Source organism: Cryptomeria japonica, chromosome 2 (assembly GCF_030272615.1).
Source record: "Cryptomeria japonica chromosome 2, Sugi_1.0, whole genome shotgun sequence".
NCBI lineage: Eukaryota > Viridiplantae > Streptophyta > Pinopsida > Cupressales > Cupressaceae > Cryptomeria > Cryptomeria japonica.
In genome coordinates, this window is record NC_081406.1 from 177,405,692 (window position 1) to 177,411,950 (window position 6,259).

Below are 6,259 nucleotides of genomic sequence, written 5' to 3' on the forward strand. Positions count from 1 at the left end.
CCTTGTACGATGCTGTCACTGAATAATGGAATAATAAGACATAATTCTTTGAAGAGGCCCAACTAAGTGCTGTAGGGGACGTTTATGCATCCACTCCAAGCACTTTTGGAATGAACATAAACCTTACCATATTGGCTGGTCAATCTCTAATTAATCAACGTTATTAATATTTTGGGAACATAAAGTTATCATTTAGCTGAAAAGAAGACAGAGCGACATGGCATGAATTGTGCTGTTTGCTGCTACACTAATTAGCTGTGTGGCTCACCAACACCCTGAAATGTTTTTTTATTAAAAGCTCTACACAAAAATTCTAGCATAAGGTGTGACTGGAATGGAAGAAAGAAGTTCAGATGTTTATTCCAACACCATGGCCATTGGAATGGTCATTCACGGAAAGTACAAAAGATGCGCTCTGTTTATCCCTCAACTTCTTCATTATGTGATTCGTTATCTCTATGCAATTTGTATTTTCTGTTTAATCTGCTGTAAGCTTAATTTTTTTCTGTTTTCTTAACATTCTCATCTTGAAATATTTCTCCCCATTATTACTGTTCCCGCCACTTTGATGTGAAAAATGGTCATGGTTTCAACCGCCGGTTTCATCTTGCCTTGCTCCCCTTGAGCTGAATATGCAAAGTACTCCAGTACTCGAAAATCTCTATAACTCCCCCTAATGTATGCAACTCTTCATTCTTTTCACATGTATACTACTCCCCCTTGACATCAATGCCCCAAAAGAAATTGTAAAAACAATGTCAAAGAATAAGTACTGTACATTGAATACCTCCAAAAATGTCTTACTAGAGCTTGACCAATTTCAAGATTTTTGGATAAGCTTTCTCAAGTAACTCCATATAAGTATCCCAGCCAGTGTTCAATGTGTCAGAGATAGATACAAGTCCACTTAGTAAATATGCAAGTGATTCTTTCTCATTAATTTCTACCAGTGTGGGCTTTCCCAACATATCCATGCATTTCTTCTTATGTACACAAAGTGAATCCAATCTTGGACTCACCAAACCTTTGAGACTTTTGGCTCTCCGAATGATCTTATCTCTTTCCTTTTCAAGAGAAGAAATTTGGTTCTCCAAAGGCAAAAGTTGTCCATGAATAAATGTTTTTAGTGAAATTAGTCAATCAAAAGAGTTAGCAATATTAGCAATTTTCTCATGTATCTCTTTTATCTTTTTATCTACATTTGCTATAAGTATTTCAGTATTGCAACATACCTTGAAAATGTTAATACACTGTTTCAAATAATTTTCAACTGGAATTAACTTCTCCTTAATCTTTTTCTTCTCTCTCTCAATGATCTGATCAAAAGTGACTCTCTTAGCCTAAGTGAATCTTTCAAGTGCTTTCTGGTGGGAGATCTGTTGTAAGGATTGAAAGTCTTTTGATATGTGCTCAGTGATTACCTTAAGCTTGCCGAAAGGGCTCGCTTCATTTTCAATCTTACACTCTGGGACCAATCTATGCAAAACAATTATGGATTGATCTATAATCCCCTTGTCTGTGGATCCCTCCTTCATCAGTTTCTGAGAATCCATCATCATTAGTTATGTGGGACTCATCTCTGTGATGGTTTTCTTTTCAACTATAAAGTCTCAATTGTCAATAATGATGTGCCAGCAACTGGTTCTCTACCAGATTCCCCTGTTTTCTCTGATGATTTATCCTTTAAAACCTCCTCACTTGCACCGGTGGCTTCGCCACTTGGTGCAGTCTGTGCAACTATTGGTTCCTTTCTAGGAACAATATCCTCAACCTGTATATTAGTATCTAGAGGACAATTGTCCTCAATGTTAGTATCCTGTACAATATTCTCAGTATTAATCGGTGTTTCAGTATTTGTCTGTACTTTGTGTTTACGGGTGGCTCAATTTCCACTATCTTGATATTCTTCAAAACTAAGGGTGGAGTACCCATGATCCCTTTACCTTTCCCTTCAACTGGTGTATCTACAGTGTCTGTTTTGGTCTCCGATGAAGTAAACAATCCTCTGTGTTCTCCCAAAAATTTTATCCAAGCCTTGTGTGCTTCTTTTATTAGCTGATTCATCCTTCCTAACATCAGGCTAGTTATTCTATGTTTTCTATTGAATGCCTTCCTATCTGCAACCTCAATTGTGTTATCCATTTCATTTGGAGTTATAGCAACACAGATAGCTAAAAGTTCTTGCATCTTAATGTGTTTGTCTTCTTGCATAGAAGATAACCTTCTAGCATTTATCATGTTATATAAATCTGGCGGTATTTGATTTTCTATTTCTATTAATGATTTCTTATAGATATCCAAATACAATAGAATTGCTTCCTCTACCTCTCTCTATTTATCAACTTCTGATGTATCATAATAAGACTTAACATTTTTCAGCATCCCATCCTTAGTAATTTCATCAACAATTTCAGAACAAGTCATAGGTTGTATAATAGTCACACTACCAGTCTCTAGTGCCAAATCAATGTCACTCATCTTCCTCCTGGCAGTACCAGATGTAGCTGTTGATGTGGCCTTAGGTGCCTGCCTTTGTGACGGTAACTTGATGGTGACCTTCCTAACCAGTTGTTTCTTTGCTTCCACTTTAGGTTCTTCCGGTTTCTTCCTTACAACCCTTTTGAAAGCTAATGGCGTGTTATCTTTAGACTCAAAATCTGTAGTCACAGGTTCAATGTGAACTACTAGATCCTTCCTCTTTCTTCCTTTCTCTAGGACAACATTAATGAGTGCCTTAATGTCCTTTGGAACCTCCTGTATGAACGAACTTGCCTTTCCTTCTTGTTTTTCCCTTTTCTTTTGGTTGAACTCAGTTTCAACCTCAAGACTCTTCTGCTGAGCAGTTCCACAGGTCTTCTCTGCCTCATCTATTTCTGCATCTAGTAGAATTTTTGCATATGCATCAAGAATTAATGCATCTACCTCATAGACCGTTTCTGCTATCCAAATCTTCTGGGGCTTGACTGCCTCCATGAGGGTCTCATCTTTCTTAACCATGAAACATATGTCGCTAGAGTATTTATCTACTATATGCTCGAGTACTCTTATTCTAGACCTCATAGATTTTTGAAAAGCTTTAAAGTAACCCCATACCTTATCATCTCTCAGACTTCCCAATGCAGTAATTGATTTCTTTAGTTGTCTTCCTACCGAGATGTCAAAAGCCCATTTCTTCCTACCAGAATTGGGAGTATCATTCAAAAATTATAGCATTAAGCAGACTAACAAGTTTCCATATGGAAAGGTGCCCTTCTTCTCACCTTTAATTTTTCCTAAGTTGATCAATAATCCTTCAAGCATCAAGCCACAAAAATCCAACCTTACATTTTCTCTCATCATCCTATGTGCAGCCAAAATACATGAACTGGAAACTGAATTCAGTCGATTAGACTGAGTTACCTTGTAGCCTATAACCATGCTGCCAATCTTGATGTCGGTGTCAGTGATAGTGCTCACCTTCATCAATCTCTTATCTGATGTGGCATCGGTGATCTTCCTCACGAAGTCGTTAGATACTTTCTTATCCGGATGTTGCCTTATTGATGATAAGCTAGTAATTGCCTGGAAGGCTTCCTTAGTGATTTTATAAGGTCTATCCATCCATATGAATTCCCCATGTACTCTTCTTAGTACATATATGATTATTTCATCCTCAAACTCTAGAATATCCAGAATATCTGTGAGCCCTAGTTCTTTGATGTGCTGATATACCGGTTTGATCTTACCAGATTCTCCCATGAGTTCATTCATATACATCCCTTTGATCTCTGAAGTGCCTAAGTCCTCTATATGACAATGGAAGGATTCCCTAACATCCTCTACATATAAGACTCCCTCCGGAATGCGAGAAAACACTCCAACCGAATCTTCCTTGGTAGCCACATGTGGATACTGCTTGAAAATTGGCCCGGGGTGGTCCTTAACCTCTACTACAGTTGGATTTGCAACAAAAATAGGAACAGAATATGATCCCACTTCCATGATTCAAGAAAAATACCTTTTAGATCGCTGCCGGTGAAAACTTTCAACAAATCCTTCCAAACGCCGATGTGATCACTCAAGAAGAAATCTGATTGCCTCTGATTGCACTAAGTTGCTCTAAAATCGCTCTGAATGCTAGGTGAATAATAATGAAGTGTATTCGACCTTTTATCCATAGAGAGAAAACCCTAATCTTTCATTTACGTAAATGATTGCCGATGAAAGATATCGGATCTCGGTCTGAACATATCAATGCCGGATAATCCTTTCCAATATTTGGAACATCTTCCAGAATCTCCTCGAGGGGCATATGCATCATCTTCCATGAATTTTTTCCTACCTCTAAGGCATCTACCTTAGTTACCGGATGAGCTCACTGCCGGTGTAGGAGAAACCTCTTCTGTCAGATAGGTAATTGAGACATTCCCATCTGATGATTGCTCTTCAGTCTTCCTCACCCATCTCTGAGTATGATCTTGCCAGATTTCATTAACCTTCTCTTTTTCTTTTTCATTTCATCCTCCATTGCCAACCAGTCGATTTCAGCTTCTGTAGAACTTAGCAATATGTCCAACTTCATTGCATGCATAACATGTAACATTTTTCTTTTGAATTGCCTTGCTAAAACTGGTGAAATTGGTTGACCTGCACTGATTAGCCATATGTCCAAATTTTCCACAAGCATAGCATTTTACATTCATTCTTCAATCTTCTATCTTATGACCAATTTTATTGCATTTAGAACATTTATTGGGAGCAGAATTAGGGTTATGATTTGCTCTGTTTCTACATTGCCTAGCCATGCGTCCAAATCTATTGCAAACAAAACATCTACCATTGAATTTATAAGCATTGAATTGCCTTACCGGTGCCTTATGGTTTTGATCTTGATTAGGAGTACCGGAACTCCATCCTTTTTCAAATCCAAGTCCACTAGAATCTCCAATCTGCCTCTGTCTCTTCACTAACTCATCAAGCTGTGCTGAGCTGATCTTGAATTTTTCTTTGTAGTCACTTGCAGAAGTTAAATAATCTATTAGTATTATCATTTGTCTCTCAAGCTCTTGCTTATTGTTTTGGGATTGTACCAAATCAGTTCTCAACATATCATTTTCATGAACTAACCTACCACATTCTTCAAATTTGTTCTTCAGGGATACAACAAGATTTTCTTCCTTTTTCTATCTATCCTCAATCTTCTTAGACATCCTCATAGCTATATCTTGCATTTCATTTTTCATAACCATGTTCTCCTGACTCAATTTCTGACATTTCTCCTTAAGTGCATTTTTCTCTTCATCATCCTGATTTTGCAAAAGTTCCTTCTTCCTAGCTTGAATAGATGATAGCATCTTTCGTAGGACAAGAATAAATTCTTTAGCAGAATTCAACTCATCTTGTAGCTTTAAGTTCTTCAAACTTTTAGAATCATAATCTTCAAGTGCCATCTCAAGCTGCTTCTCCAAAGCCATATTCAATATTGCGGTTTTAGGATCTTCCTCAAGCTGTTAAACTTCCTCTAAGGCACAAGGCTCTGATACCAATTGTTGGAAATCAATAACACTAAGAGGGGGGGGGGGGTGTGAATTGGTCTCATACCGGAATAAATTATTTTAGCCTTAACAAAAAATTCATACACTAACTGGTATACCAGTATAAAAATAATTGAAAGAAGTAATGCAACCAATAAGCCAAACATATTAATGAGAATCCTAACACACATATTTATACGTATAAAACGTCAATGAGGAAAAACCACGGTGGGATTTGTGACCCACAATATCAATCCACTAGCCATATAAAGAGATATTACAATATATGATGGGCCTGCACTTGTAGAAAGGCTTACAACCTAGAGGACACTGCTCAATCACAATAGGAGCCTTACTGATTACATAAAATTCCAGACAACAATCCAGAGAAATGTGAACTGCTAATATTGCATCTTCTATGCCAGAATACAGTTCCGGTTATGCTCTGTCTGTTCCAATCAAAACCCTAAACCTTTGTACCAAAATAACCCTTACAATGAATTCCTCACATACATAGTCTCTCAGAATGATTTCACATCATATTACATTTCCATGTCCATTACATTATATTCCTATCATCATGTCAAAATTATCTAATCAATCTGCCCTATACCCTATACAAATTTATGCCTTATGTCGGCTTACAAGGATATATACAATATTAGATTACATGTCGGCCATATAATATAAATGAATAAACATTAAAACAAGTTTCCGTGCCAGATCCAAGATGTGTTGGCCTCCAA